Consider the following 17,106-nt stretch of genomic DNA (forward strand, 5'->3'; position numbering starts at 1 on the left):
TGAAATGAGAATTGTCAAGCTTTCTTTGAAGAAGGCTCCAGTTTCAAATGGAGTCACATTCTCTGGAAAGGTTTGCTGACACACACCTTTCATTCAACATGAAATTTTCTCTAAGCAGACATTTGTATGGTGATACCCATCTCAGAAATTCTTGTATAGTTCTAAAGAACTGGTCTCATTGGTTTTACATGGCAAGGTTTTAGTAGCCAGTGGCTAAAGGGGTGGCTTCTGTGAGAAACTGCAAGAAGATTCCTCCATGTCTGACATAGCCAATGCCAGATGGCTCCAAAATGGATCCACTGCTGGCAAAGGCTGAGCCCATCAGCCACGTCGGTAGTGCCCCTGGGGTAACAGAGTTAATAATAGGGATGGGGGAAGGGGAAGGCAGCAGCAGTTGCAGCAGAGAGAGGAGTGAGAAGAGGTGAGAAGAACAACTCTACTGACACCAAGATCAGTGAAAAAGGATGGGGAAGAGCTGCTCCAGATCCTGGAGCATATTCCTCTGCAGCCCATGGAAAAGCCATGGTGAGGCAGGTAGAGACACCTGAAGGAGACTGTGAACCTATGGGAGGCCCATGCTGGAGAAGGTTTGCTGGCAGTTCCTGAAGGACTACAGCCCATGGGAAGGAGTCATGCTACAGAAGTTCATCTAGAAGGGTCTCCTATGGGAGGGACTCCAGTCTGCAGTAGGGCTAGAGTGTGAGTAGTCTTCTTCCTGAGGAAGGAGCGGCAGAGACAACACGTGATGAACTGACCCCAACACCTGTTCCTCACCACTCTGTGCTGCTGGGGGGAAGAAGAAAAGAAATAGGGAGTGAAGTTGAGCCTGAGAAGAAGGTTGTCTGAAGTTTTACGTTTTATTTTTGTCATTATCCTACCTTAATGTTATTGGCAGTAAATCAAAATAATTTCCCCATGACGAGTCAGTTTTTCATGTGATCAAGCACAGGGCTGCCATATGGCGCACCCAAGGAGAGACAGTGATGAGGCTTGCCTACTTCATTATCCCTTTTCCCTTTTCTTGATTGTTCTTTTTTTCTGCCTTCATTCCTAACTTTCTCTGTGCCAGTTCCCTCCCAAAAATCAGTGAGGACTTAAGTAATTTCTAGTCACAGTTTTGATACATTCATGTTCAAAGAGGGGTTTAGGTTGTGAGTTTCAGGCCTTGTAAATTCCACACTCCTAAAGTTCCCCAATATGCCCACCCATTTTCTGTGAAGTTTGGTCATTTCTCATATAGATTCTCCTTAAGCACCTGCAAATTCCAATCATCTTTCATGGAGCTATCCTTAATCCTTATTAGTTTCTTGCACTGCTGTCCATCACATTCAGCAATTTCTTTTGTCCTACCCAGTAGTTTTTTACATCCTGTCCATCTTGCTTTAACTCTGTCCTACTCAGCAGCAGTGATTCCCCTGCAGCCCTGCACTCTTGAAGAAAAATTAAGGATTACAAAAATCCTGTTTAGAAATTGAAATGTATAAAACATTTACATAGCTTTTATACACTACAATTATGCATGTGGTTGGTTAAATAGCAGTAATGAAAACTTGTTGCATAGTGAAACATGATCCTATCACACCAGGAAAGGCTGAAAACATCACTAAAGTACTAGAGTATATAGTATACTCTAATTACATAAGACTGTATCTTGGGTAATGAAGCATGTTTGGAATTAGGTGGAAGAATAGGCCTAGACATTTTTAGGGCTAGAAAATTACAAAACATGATGTCTAGGAGATCACATAGATGCTCTGATGTCAGCAAATGAGTTATTAGAAGTGTTGAATATCAGGAGACAGTGTTGCTTAATAGATATCTGTGCTGAGGAGAAAGAAGCAACAGAAAAGGTGTATGGAGTAATAATAGCAACAAAATCCAAGAAATGTTCATAGGATGATTCTATTCTGGGCCAAAGCTGAGACAGGGCTTTCACAAATAGTGCTGTTAAAGGAATCCCTTTGTACTGCTAACAAGACAAGGTGATATTACTAATCAAGTCCAACTCTATTCAAGGGAACATGACCATTATACTTTCTTGCTTACTTGCAAATTTGCAACCTAGAAAAAAAAAAGAAAAAAAGAAAAAAAATGATTGCTGGGATTTTTTTTTTTTTATTTTCATTGTAGAAATTGAATGAAGGATTCTAATTCCTCATGGCTGCTTCAGTGAAAATACTGCATACTACTGTTAGAGTGCTGAACTAAAATATTAGGCTCTATTAGATGAGCTAATTTATTGATCTGCACTATTGTTAGATAACTTTTCTCCTTGTTTTATAAGGATGATTATTGATTACTAAATGACTTTAATTTCAGTAAACAGCACAGGGAGTGAGTTAAATTGAGTTATCAATAATTAATTGCTAAATGTTAGCAGATGTTTACATTGATCTTTGGCAGAGGGATTAAATTCAGAAATTTGAAATGCTTCTGGATGTAGTTTCTTCCAAGAATGTCACTATTATTATGTTGTTATTATATTCCCTAGTAATTTTAAAGACAATAATTCAGCTCATTATAACTGGCACCATCTTTTCTTCCTGTTGCCATCTTGCAACTCGCATTACAGTCTAATGACAATTTTGAGCTTATTTTATAATCACCTGCCAACTGCTGGCTTGCAGGTTATTACCTGAAGACCACAATGTTGCCATTTCTCTCAGGAAGTCCTCCTATAACAGCAGGACTTTCTTTCATATTTAGTGTGTCCAGCAGGTTATAGAGTACCTAATACATGTTATATATAGTAAAATCCAGATGATCTCTTGACTCCCATTTAGGTAAAGACATCAAGTTAAGACTTCTGCCTCTGCATCAAAGTTCCTCAGGAGATAAAATGCTTGATGAGTTAACTTCTGAATCATTACAAGATCAAATTCTCCAACTGCTTTTTCAAAATGCATTCTCCAGCAAAAGAAAAAAGAATGATGAGATGAAGAAGATTCTAACAATGAACCTTTCATAACTACATCTTTGAAATCTGTTACTCCTCATGACAAGAACATTCAGTAGCTTCTTCCTCTGGTATTCAGACTCTTCTTCCACTTCCTATGCTAAGCAAGTTCTACACTGAGGGAATCACAGAAGCCCCCTGGAAGCAGTCAATGTTTAGCACTGTATCAGCAGGGTGTTGAACAGTGGGATGTCAAAGAAATGTTTGTAGTATCTCACACTGCTTCTGCATCAATGATAGGCAGATAAGGACTCTTTTCTGCTTTTGTTGGTACATAGTATATATGCCACTTCATTCTATAGATTCTTGATTTCTGTCCTAGTAGTATTTCTTTACACCAAAGGTAGCAGGTAGTTGTAATGAATAGTTTTCTGCTTCCATAAGCCCAATGTAATTCTTTATGTTGCTCAGCTGAGTGGTTATTTATGATGTTTTTAATAGAGACCTGGTAAAACAAACAGGAATAAAATAAGACTGGAAGGAAATTTTTAACCTGAATGAATTCAGCTCAGATATCATGATTATCTCAGGCATTAAAAGCAAACAAATAAAGAACAACAACAAAACAAAAAAAAAACCCTAACAGCCCCCCCCCCCCCCCCCCCCCATTAACCAACAAAAAATAACCCCAAAAAACAAGTACCCTCCAAGGGAGAAAAAAAACAAAAAACAAAAGAAGAAAAAAAGATTTAAAAAATAAAAATTGAAGATTGACATTTCCAGCATATTTACAGGATTGCAGTTTATATAAAACTTTGTAACACATGCTTTGTTCAAAATCCATTGAATTCATTCAAATGCATTTTGTACTGACGGGCTAGTGCCACAACTTGCAAAACTACTGATGTCTCTTTTCTCCAAGTTATTAACAAATTTCTCTGCCAACTCTGGTTCATTAAATTTTCTTGTTTGATTTCCTGCTGTGATGATTAAAATTGCTGGATGTGGAATCCCACATCTAATACTGTGTTCTTTTTGTTTTGGTTTCCTCCCCTCCCCCATGTCTTTAAATCCAGCAAACTTTTGTATCTGGCAGCTGCTTCTCTTGTAACATCAGCATGTATCTTTATCCTAATAATTTTTAAAAATAGTGAAACTCACAGTTCTTCCCTTTACTCCTTCTGAATTGCATTTATCTTGTAATTTATTTTAGAAGTGTTTCCAAAGGGACTACAGAACCACTGCTTTCTGCAAACATTGATCCCATTTGGTATCCAAGATACACAAACCCAATAGTTTAGTTGGTTGCATACTTTCTAGTTCCTCATCTAATATAACATAGAACTGCTAAAATACACAGAAAAAAAAAAAAAAAAACAAACCAAACAACCAACCCCAGAAAAAGATTATTGTTTGTACAGCAATACTATTCCTAATTGGCATCACAGCAAGGCATTGGGAAACCTTTTTAATAACAGAACCAGTGTCTTAAGTCTAGTGGAGAAAACAAGATGGGAGGATAAATTGCCTGCATATGTTCCTGGAATATTTCCCAATAATTCCAAAAGGATATAATCTTCCCAAACCTTTCTCTCTCTTCCTTGCCTTAACTCATCCTATATGTCAAAATCACTTTAATAGTGGATTACTAGGTATGAATGCAGGAAGCAATTCATTTTCTTCAGAGGACTTAATTATTACTACTCATATCATGGTTTTATCAATATATCTCACTCTAAAGCTTATTGAAATAGCAGAGTTTTCATCTACTTCAATAGATTCTAAGTTCATAAAGCTTAAAATTATTCTTGTTTCTTTTGAAATAATTTCAAGTTATATGTCAGCTCATGAGTTACAATAAGACAAGAAGCAATCACACTTTATAACACTATACCCCTAACTATTCTGTAATTACACAGTTATTGCAGTGTATGTAATTATACTGCATCTAACTAATGTTTCTTACAGCAGGGAAGTTAGTCCCATTTGTTTAATATATATTTTATTTCATATTCTAAAAATCCATTTTAAATGTAGTTGCATGATGCAGTTATTGACACTGCATTTGCAGTCATTTATGTACAGGACTTTGCATTTATGCTGATGTATTATTAATTACCTGGACCAGAATACATAACTACCACAAATGTATACACTACACCAGTCTTGAAAGCCAGCTATCAAGTAACTCTAATGCTTTCAGTAATTAATACAATGTTTATCTATTGCATCTTATTTTCAGCTCTAGATAAAGTCAATAAGTTTTATTATAGAGAAGGTTCTCATCACAATGACACGGGTTTTGGCCACATATAGACAGAAGCTGAACGCCCCATATGTAATACCATAAGGGCATTACATTTCCATTGTTTATCAGAAATGAGCCAAACCTCTGAAACTTTTGAGGTTCACCCATTTCTAAGGAGAGTTCTGCCAGCAACATTGTACCTCATTAAAAAATCTATATATAAGCCACAAGCCAAATGAAAACATTAAAAAATATAATTACATCCTACAGTGTGTTCTTTAAATATATATATATTCTCATTTAATTGACAGTGGAAATTATTGGTGGGGTATCATTTTAAAGAAAAACAACATAAGGTTCTGTTGAACTGAGTACATTCACACAATCAAATCATAACTTTGATTAGGTATGATAGCTGTGGTTGTCAGGAACTTGCCCTCTTGTTCAAGTTATGGTTTAACATTTTCTGAGCCTCCTACTAGTGTCAAAGTTAAATTTACAGTCCTGACATTTTCCACTGCCTTTAAATATCCCTGTGACTAGCTATTCAAACGTCTTCCTAGTTGCATTGTTCCCTCTTGTTTCTGAAGTTAGAAATGATCTTAAAGTTTGCAGTTCTGAAATACAGTAAGGGATAATTTGAAGGGGGGAAAAAAAGAAAATGTGTGATTATGACATGAAAATAACTTTTCAACTTTAGTGGATTGATGTACTAAAATGAAATCTAAAATAGAGTGTTATCTGTAAGATGCTGAGCTCATTCCACAAAATTCTAGCAAATATCTACTTCTTTAAATTCCAACAGCCAGAGTTGTGGAGCCACATACTATCTAACTGAATCTCAAGCAAATTAGAAATACAAGCCAGTAGATCTAGTAAATTTACAAGGAATTATCAAAGTCAAGGTGTTATTCAATGAACATAAAATCTAGTTCTGCTGTCATCAATTATACAATAAAACACATTGACATTAAGCATTAGGGTTGGTGGGGACCGGTAGTGATGGAGTTCATGAAGACAGTTGCCGTGCCTAGGATTGTATTTGCCATAAGTCAACAGCAGAGGACACAAAACTTCCCAGGAAACATGGTGATATACAGACAACAGTCTTCAGATGTGGCATGTAATTCAGAGGCACTGATGCAGCAATAGTAGTAGTTACAAACTTTGTAGTCCATGACAGCAAAGACAACCAAAGCTGTAAAGCCCTGTCATTATCAAGATGCTCTGAGAGGGAAGGGATTAATGTTGCAGTTCCAAAAAGTTAAAACCTGATTTTTTGTGGGGATCTTACCTTTCATGACAGTACTTACTACTGAACTGGAAGGTGCTGTATCACAGAATCACAGAACTTTATGAGTTGCAAGGGACCTCAAAAGACCATCTAGTCCAACCTCCCTACCAGAGCAGGATCACCTAGTCTAAATCACACAGGAACACGTCTAGGCAGGGTTTGAATGTCTCCCGACAAGGAGACTCCACAACCTCTCTGAGCATCTGTTCCAGTGCTCTGTCACCCTCACAGTGAAAAAGTTTCTCCTTAGATTCACATGGAACTTCCTATGCTCCAGCTTTCACCCTTTGCCTCTTGTCCTATCACTGGCCATCACTGAGAAGAGCCTGTCTCCATCCTCCTGACTCTCTCCATTTACATATTTATAAACACTAATAAGGTCACCCCTCAGTCTCCTCCAAGCTAAAGAGGCCCAGCTCCCTCAGCCTGTCCTCATAAGGAAGGTGTTCCAATCCCTTAATCATCTTGGTGACCCAGCACTGGACTCTTTCAAGGAGTTGTATGTCCTTCTTAAACTGAGGGGCCCAGAACTGGACACAGTATTCCAGATGTGATACTTATACTTGTGTTACAGTACTTTTAAATGTTAATAATAGTATATAGTTGATGATTGCAGCATATCAATAGCATTAACATCCTTTCACATACTTTCATAAATATTAAAACCTATTATCTTCAATCTGTATCTAATTTAAATCTATTCTTTGAGATTACACAAATCTATTTTCTAAATAAAAATAATCTGGTTTTTTGGTCTCAGATGAACATACTATAGTTGTATAAATGACTAGCAAGATAAACCACTATACTAACTGGAGAAAGCAAGTAAGCAAGTTTAAATGAGGGATTTCTCACTACTGCCATCACATACATACAAAAACAATATAAAAAATCATGTTGGCTATATATTAGTTTACAGTGATTTCTCCCAGGTTTGTGGAAGAAGATCAAGGATCTTAAAAGTGAAGGTTTTTTTTTCTCCATTGCAAACACTTGGGAAATACAGTATTCTGACCTAAAAACTTCACAATAAATAATTATAAAAAATCCATACCCATAAAATATAAATGGAAATATTTCTATCAGGTCTAGCCAAGAACACTTTTTTCGGTCAGTGAGGAAGGGGAATTTTGTGCATAAGTGGCTGTGCATATAAAAAATGTTACCTGGATTTCATCAGACAAATCCACAGGGAATTTGAGAGATGATCATTACCCTTAATTTACAAAGAGCTGATAACTTCCATGAGTAAAAGCCCAATTTGCCATGTCTTGCTTCTTACAGCCGCACAGAGAAAAAATGGTGCACGATTGATACCCTTCTCTTTTTACTTTTACTCTTTTTACCTTTCTGCCATTACTGATCTGCTGAGAAAAATTCCTTGTCTGTGACTTTGGAACTCTTTTATTTGGCTGAACTCTTGCTTCTCATCTAGCACAGCCTTAGCAGGAGGTGTTGTTTGTTGAGTCTCCCTGTGATAAAGCTGGATAAAGTTACTGTGATGTGTATCACCTCACTGGGGAAACTGGATCTGGAAATTGAGACTCCCATGGAGGATTGAGCAATAGGGTCAGAGCAAGTGTCTCAATGTCCCTCGGTAGTGCACTTGATTCTTCACAGGTTTTCCACATGGATGCTATTACTAGTGCAAGTTGTATAAAATGTTTCCTCATCAGCATATTCGTATTACAAACCATTTTAAAAAGAGTGACAAGATCAAGAGAAAATATAAAGGTGAATAGAAAAAGATGAGAATAAGATATCTTCAGCTGGCATAATCTGTTGTTAAGATCATTAAGTCTAGAAATTAATAATGTGATTTTGAGTTATGCCAGCTGGGTATCAAACACCCATGCCTTCACTCTAATACTTACAATCTGGTTAGTAAATCTTATTTATAACCCAAGCACTACTAAAATTGGATGTTCCAGCAGCATTTTCTTGTTGCTATGTGCTTAAAGATCTTAGAGATATTAGTAGTGACTTGCAATGTATAAGTTACCATGGTGACAGCTTTCTTAATGAACAATGGATTAAATTGCTTTGTAAAACATATATACTTTTAGCCTGTAGACTGCAGGTGCTTTGTTACATTCAGAGTATCTGAAACAGTGTTCATGCTTAATGGCATGCATGTTTAGTGCGTGACACCAGGCTGCTGGTGTATGTAGCAGCAGATGCTGGTATGCAGAGATTTAAATATCTTTCCCCAGAGCAGAGACTTCCACTAGGATATAGCAAATGTAGGAAAGGTTGGGTCCAGCCAACTCACACACAGAGAGGCTACACGCAGACTCCTTCAGGCCTGAAAGCAATATTGCTGTGTTTGCATAGCACCACACTGAAGATAATAAACTTCCTCCCTCAGAAGAGTGGAAGCCAGCACAGCCATCTCAGCATTTTCTGTACAACAGAAAAGAAATGCCTGAGGCAGGTCAGTGGTTTTGGCCCATTCACTAAGAGGGAATGGCACTTAAGGGAAGAGCCAGCCTGCATAACTGCTGTCTAAATGGCCTGAAGACCTCCACAGTCATCCCAGCATTTCAATAAAAATCAAAACTCTCCAGCTGAGAGTCACTGTGTAGGCACAGTGTACTTTTTGTTCTCCTGTGTACTTCCTGTTCTGGTTTACAATTTCTGCCCCAGCGTGCTCTGAGAACAGACATGGTGCTATTAAGTCTCCTGCTGCATTGAGTGCAGGAGGGAAATACTACCCAGAAAAATTTTTAGAAAAGTTGTGAAGTTTTTGTGAAGGTGGATGATGATATCCCAAAGGTAAGAGTCTCCCTTGCCCTGAAGCATCCTGGTCTAGAGAACTAGAACAATTAAATTCTGATTTCTGCAACCCAGTGTCTCTACTCTGCTTTTATTGTCCTCTAATTTCAATAATACAGTAGGCAATAAATTAGACCCACATATGTACAAGTGAAAATTATAGTTGAAAACTTCTTTTAAGTCATTTGTCAAAGACATCACAAAGGCAGGGTTTGAACAGAGATTATAGCGCTACTCAATCCTCTGGACAAACATTGAGAAAGAGTGATAGAATTCCCTGTGTAAATACTGACAAAGAAGTCAAATATTTTGAGATACAACTGAAAAAAAAAATAAGTGTGTTAAATAATATTACATGCGGAACTTCCAGGATTTGTGGTTAATAGAACACTTGATTATTTTTCACTATCATTTGAAACAGAGGTGCTGCAAAAGGACAGCCAGGTAACTGAGAAGATATAAGTATGTAAGTACACTATTCTCACTTTATCGTAACTTTGCTAATTACCAGACAGCTAAAAGTATTACTTAGCATTTAAATAACCTTTATCACCTGTAGACTTCCAAGTGCTTTTCTGTACACATGCTTTGATAGGTTTCTTGAAGGTGTCAGAGATTGATTTTTTTCTGGATCCCTGACCACAGTTTCATGCATTATGCTATTGACAGATTGACAAATTAATCCAATGTATGATGTCTTGTGCAAAATACAAGGGAAAACCTTTTCATATCATATATTTGTCCTCACTCAACCACACAGTGCTTCTTCTCCCTGTTCTTTCTTTAATGCTCTAACTCCATCCACTTTGCCCAGTAATCTTCCCCCTTTTTTTTTTTTTAGTAAGAAAATCTTTGAAAGTCATATATGACATACTTATCCAGAACATTGTTTCACAGATACATGTAGTTATATTCAAAGTATGCATGTAGGGAAGTCCCTTTGAGAGATTCATTAATCCCAACTAAATGGATATTTTCTCAATTTTCAAAAGTTAAAGTAGAATTTTAAGTATATAATAAAATTTCTATGCTATTTATAATGACAGACACAACAGAAATTTCTGTCTTCTTTCTACCAGAGTACATGGCCTCTTCAAGGAATTAAAGTACTTTTTAGCCCTGAAAGTTGTAACCCTCATAATGCAGATAAAAAGAGTTGTCTACAAATGAACACATTTACGTTATCATTTCAATCATTCACCACTCATTCCCAGAATTCCTTCTTCTCCTCTGTAGTCCTGATGAGATCTCCTTTGGTCATCCTGCTTTGGTGACACCTACAGTAGAACAACTTCATTAGTGGCCTATGGACATTTCAGTTCTAGGCAGTAGCAAAGTCCTAAGCAGAAGCCTTTGTAGAGGAGAGCTAAGGATGGAAAACTGGTCCGGTACAGTCCACATGGCACCCCTTGAAACCCCTCAAAGTTTGGACTCCTTGGCAATACTCAGGCAAGTGGTCTAAAGTTATTAGAATCATACTTTCTCCTTGAGTCAATTTAGTCATTAGCAGTAGTGTAATTTTATTGTTATTTTGTTATAAGTTAGATTCTATGTAAAGACATTTTAATTGTAAATCGATATCTGTATGGACAGATGGAAGACGCTGTGACCTGTGTTGGAACAACCTACTGGCAGGACCTGCAGCCAGTGGGGGGGGAGAAAGAGAGAGAGAGAGAGAGAGAAACTTCCAGAGGTTCCTTCACACATCAGCTGTTCTGTGACTGATGGGAATGCTGTCTTGTTCTAGAGGTGAGTTGGCAGAGGACTTCCCAATGTACAAAAGTGAAAACATACATTCTCAGGGTAGTTGAAAGTGGGCACAAAATTGAAACATGAGACACTTGTATTCTTACTGCAGTCTGCGATTCTGCCTACACAGAACTGCCTGTGAATGCAGAGTGCTTATAATCTGGATCTTGATCTCTCTTTCTCTGGGGAATACTAGCTTTCCATTCCATTTTAACTTGCTGCATCCACATGACAAAGTTGACGCACCTGATACCTTTACCATCTGCATGGTAAAATCACTCAGATATCTTTGATGGGAACTGTGTAGCCTTGTACACATTAGGGATGTCTCAGATTTCCCAATGTCCTTCCACCATGATGGAGATTAATATTTCTTCCCAAAATAGCCTACATACTAAATTTCTTACTTCCTGCAAATGTAGTTTCCTTAATTCTTATAACCTTGTTCTGATGTACGGCTAAAACCAAACACGTCTTGAATTATTTTAGCCTGAAAACATATTGACTTCTAATGCTTTAATCAAATTAAACAAAAGATCAAGTTAAGCAGTGATCAAATGAGCTGGTCCTGTTGTTTGTGTAGCCAGATTTAATTTTGAGTATCTACTCAGGTGGGTATCCCCTCACCATGGGTGATTACTTCTGTTAAAAGCTCTCAAAAGTGCATTCACTGTCTCTTTTCATGACTGTATTGCGAGTACTCATTTAGGATATAAAATAATTACTATTTCTACATCTGTTGGAACCAGGTGATTACTAAGGAACTTCATTCTTCTTAAAGAAAATGAAAAAGCAGTCTGCTAAATTTTTTGTTTCCAAAAAACCCAAACACTGTGAACATCTGTAGAATATCTATTTGGTCAGTAAGTGGCAGAAAAAAGGGAAGAAAAGCCAACATTTAATATTTTTAGGCTTCATTTTTTTTTTTTTTAAATAAGTTAATTATTTTGGAGGCTATATTTTCTTACACAGCAAGCACTTGAGATTAACAAAGTTCAATTCCAAGAAACTAGTAAATGTGGAAAAAAAAATTAAATGAGATATTGAGAAACCAATTAGGTCATTTCTCTATGGATTTTTTCTTTCTACAAATCGAGATTGATTGAATTGAGATTGAATTGCAGGGAGGCACAGTGAACAATGCTGCAGATAAAGCAGACCATAAAGTACACAGTGTGCACTGTGCTTCCTGACATGCTTGCATTACCTCTATGGACAGATAAATTAAGCAGTAGTTTTTCTCTTACAGATCTGATTTATTATATCCCTCTGCTCTTCCATGCAGACAAGTATACGTGTTTTTCATTAAAAATGTTCATCCTTATGGTATGCCATTAGGAAATTAAGAAAACCAACCCTTCCCCCAAAAAAAAACCCTAGCACCCTACTACATTTAATTTTCAGGTGATTCCATGTATTAAAAATATTATCATAAGGAATCACCTTAGTGGATGCAGACATTGTTGTCCCTCATTCAATGAGGATACATTTTCTATACACTAAGTCATGACTATAAAAACACTAAATAAAGAAATACCTCTATGATACAATATTATTTGTAGTGCAATATAAAGTACTGTAATATCATAAATTCTTGTAAATTTTCTATTAGTTGATTTTTAGCAGAAGATTTGTAGTGCTAATGTTTAAAAAATTACCTGGATCATAAGCAAATTTGCACATGTCAGTTATCAGACTGTCAGGTGACTCCCCTGTCCACTAACATTTATTTGTTTGATGGTTGGGGTTTTTTTCCAAATGTCCAACATTATAAACTTTTCACATGCTGGTAAAACTAAAGTCTTTACACATATTCCTATAGCTATTTGAACGTCTTCAGGAAATATCTGTCTTAAGATCTCAGAAAGCTATGTTTTAAAGAAAAAAAAAAAAGATATAGTCTCTAGGTTTAGAGCCTTTAAGCATTCCCTTTCTGCAGGCACTCTGTGCTTTGAATTTGTTCCTGATATTAACCTCTCATTCTATAAACATCTCTTGTCTTAAAAGAGGAAAAGTAGAATTTTAATATAAATCCAGGAGCTCTGCTATCAAAGGAGCCTTAGCCTTTACTTAAAAATTGGTCTATGGAAAAAATTCTTCTCTACAAGCACCTAAAGCCAGCTAGCCTGAAGGAAACTTAAACTTTCAATAATAGCAAAGTGACAGATTCTGAAGATTACTGAAAATGCTCATCTTATCTAGTTGCAAACACTATGATCTTTCACAATAACCAATCACAGTCTGGGAACTATCAAAAAAGTGTTATGAAAATTGACTATAAGGGACTTAGGGAAATGTATTTTTCTTTACAGTAAAGTAAATTAATATCCTGAGATGAAGAACTAAACCTAATTATTGAAAGGGGAGGCATGCAGAACAGCTCATAAGAGAATATTTTTCTTTAAATACAGCTACAATGAGTTTAAATAGGGAAGCAGCACATGGATGGGATTAAATTCCTAATTGCAGACAACCACATTTTGCCTTGGCATATGAGCATGGTGCCCTGGCTTCCATCACCGGTACCCAGGCAGTTCCTTCAGTGTAAGAATCTCTTTTCATCTGGGACACTACAGTGTCTAGGACATGAAAATGTGACTCAGCACCTAGTGAAGCCCTCCCTGTGCCTTGCTGGAATGGCATCTGGAGGGTATTTCCAAAGGCGCTACATGTCTATGAATATGCATCAGGAAAAAAACCCTTTAAATTGTACCACTCTGAAGTCCATTGAATTTTTTTAACAGACCTCCTTTGGTTATGATAGGAAAAGAGATCTCCATCCCACAAGAAGACAGCAACACTCAGACATGTAAAAGTATCTAAGAATTTAGAGCTGAATACAGATACTATAGTGGTATGATTTGTTTGCAAGAGCATTGGCAGATGCCAGAGAAAATCCTTGCAAACTTTCCTATGAAAACCAGTTCTCATCTTCCTCTCTCTGATTATGGGGAACCTTCAGTGATTGAGAAAGACGTTTTGTGGTTATTAACAAAACCAGGAATTAATTTTTATGTATGTTTTCGATGCACGCTTTTCTATGGTTATTTCATTGAATTAGCAAATGGCAGCTTAGTGATTGAACTGATTTTTTTTTTTTTTTTTACCATGTTGTTGTCCCAGGCAAAAAAGGAAGATTCATTAAGGAGCATATGCCTTGTTTGTTTTGGAACTGTGGTGTTAGGTTTTTTCTTAATGTGTGCATATGCATATACATATGTACAGGTCTATATATAAACAACAGTGAGCTTGGATTTTAATGGTTTTACATTTTCCTGAAAAATTATGTTTTTCATCAGAGTATTACCAGCAAAATATTTTTGTCCATTTCCAATTAAAACTGTAAAACTTTCCCTATTTTCTCTTTGCATAATACTCTTCTGACCCCATGTTTACCGATAGCAGCAGCTGTGAGGTGCAAAAGAAGTGATAGGTCTCATTTATTTAAATAAACTACCATGAAAGTTTGGGGATTATTCTGCCTTTGGCAATTATTGGAAATCCAGGAATAGTAGTAATAGTTAGATTTAGCTAATTAATCTTCATGTCTTTCATTAGTCACAACTCATTTTACATCTAAATGAGCATTCAGATCTGTTCCTTAGTTCAGTGGACCAAAGTGTTGCCTTTTGGGGCTGAGGAGCAGATGCAGAACATCCGCTATGTAGCGTATAGGGGCATAACAAGCTCTGGGTTACAAATGTCAATGGCACTAGATCTGTGCTGAAGAATACCAGATATGGTGACCTTTTTTTGATGGGAACACTTTTGAAAGGTACTTAGGTGAAATAACCCAAAACCGGGGGAACTAACAGAAGAGAAGCTTAATCCCATTGTTAAAGTGTCATCAAATCCCATTCTCTCAAGGGTTTCAAGAGAGAATCCCAGACAACCCTATCAAAGACATTCTCACCACCTAGTGATAATGCTACCAGAAACTCCTTCCAGCGCCGTGATATCAGTGTCAGTTTAGCTGCTTGCCTTCTTAAATTTATGAAAAGCTGTTTGTAAAAGCACAACATTCCCTCACCCTCTGAATATATAACAGATGCAAAAGTACACTTGAGGGTATATATACTAGGAAGACTAAACTGTTCAATTTGACACATTTAGCTTGTTGGCAATGTGCTTTGTTTAAATTAAAAATAACACTTTGCTAAAGATGATGAAGCAGACTGCTGCATTGAAAGAAAGTATTAATCATAATTATTGTAGTGATTTGTTCTTTATTAACATTGTTGCATTAGTAGCCTCAGGCCCAAAATCCAAATCACTGCCCCATTTGGGTAGACCAAATTAAATTACTAATGATTTAAAATACACATTTCTTATACGCCAACACATAATAGAACTGTCCCCTTCTTCGGTGAATCTGACTTTGCTTTTTTATGTTTTTTGGTTTTTTTTTTTTGTTTTGTTTAGACTGTAAGATTTCTGGTAAAGGTCTGTTTTTTGGGGTTTTTGTACAATAGGGGAAGACTCGTGGGCCAGGTCCTTCCCAGTGCTCCCATTCCTGGGGTTCCAGCTTCACTGGTGAGAGAAACCTGTGTCTCTGCACAGTCACTCGCAGTGTGAACACAGCCACGCCTGCACAAGTGTGTGTGCACAAGGGTCCAGGTTAAGACACTGAGCAGGGTGTGAGAAAAGAGCCAGCCTCTGTATATTCAAACTGGCAAACTGAAAATGGTAAATAATGTGGGCCTTTTCCCATGCTTGTATTAATTATTCTTAAACATTTGCTGCCATATTTCACAGGGAATCTATTAGCTGGTCCTTAGATCATTAGTTTTGCATTTACTTTTGGTGGTTATAAACTAGTGCAAATCCTGATGATTCACTGATTTTACTCCCAATAGGGGCTCACTCACATGCAAGGTTGGGTAAGCAGCCTCCCTTCATTTTCTTTACTGTACTTCAGTAGATTTTAATAGCTTTTACAAAAGACTTCTGGTAATGGAACTATCTAGTTCACCTCCACACTTGCAGTGGCAAACTAAGACTACTTGCAAGGGACATGATCCTGGGTGGTGCTTCTTGACAGTGCTGGTCATTGATGTTGCTTTTGGGTAGAGAAGGGTACCTCACAGCTGCAAAACTGTAAAGGCTTTCCAAAAAATAATTAAAGAGATATTCTGCATTTGAAAACCAGGAATTTTTCTTCAAATATATCAAAGCCCTTTGTGAAGTTTCCTAAGAAAATCAAGGATTGTTTCCTTGTGAGATTACTATACTCTGGTTCTGCTTGAGAGATAAATACTATCAGAAGATTTTATTCTCTCACAGGAAAAAGAGGTGTTTCCATCTCAGTGTGAAAACAGAAACCTGCAGGTTAGACAAATGTTGCAATTCTAAGAAAAAATAAAACTAAACTTTTATTACCCCCAAACCTCTGGGAAAAACAAAACAAACCAACAAAAAACCCAAAAAGCCGAACAAGAAAGACAATCAACCAAAAAAACCCAAACAAAAACAATCCCTTCCTCTAGAATGTTGTTCACGTGGGAAGTGTGGGAGTTTTTCTAATGTCTCTGCAAAAGAAGTATTTATCTCCTTTAAATGAAAACAAGAATAGTATTCCTCGTTCTATAGCTCAGTGATCAGAGTTCTACCCTGGGATTTTGCTCTTCTTCCCTGAAAAACAAACAAACTGAAAACTCAGCATGAAAAAAAGTCTAATCTCTGTCTCTTTTTTTTTTTTTTGTTCATATTCTGGCTTTATCTTTTTGAGTGCAAGTCAGCAAATGGCTTCACTTTTCTGTTTCTTAAATTTTTTTTTAAACATCTTACAGGTAGTCTTCTGTGAGAAAGCACGATTCTGATTGAGTTGCAAAGGACAGAACTGTAAGAGTCTGAGTACTTCACTGCTACAGAGCCATCTTCCTCCCAGAATGAGTCTGTGTTCCAGTATGCAGAGGGAATAGCAAATGGATTTGAAGTGGGGAAATATCTCTGTTAATTTGTGTTTATATGTACATGTGTTTATTTGTATTTCTATATGCCTGCCTGGCTGCCTTTCTATCCATCCATCAATCCATCTATCCATCTATCTATGATCTAATCTTTTTTCTGTTCACTTTTGTTAATGCTACTACAAATATTTCAATAAAGATTTTCTATGCTGCCCAGTTGCAGAAATCTGCTTTG

This window comes from Gallinula chloropus (genome assembly GCF_964237585.1).
Source record: "Gallinula chloropus genome assembly, chromosome: 1".
Classification (NCBI taxonomy): domain Eukaryota; kingdom Metazoa; phylum Chordata; class Aves; order Gruiformes; family Rallidae; genus Gallinula; species Gallinula chloropus.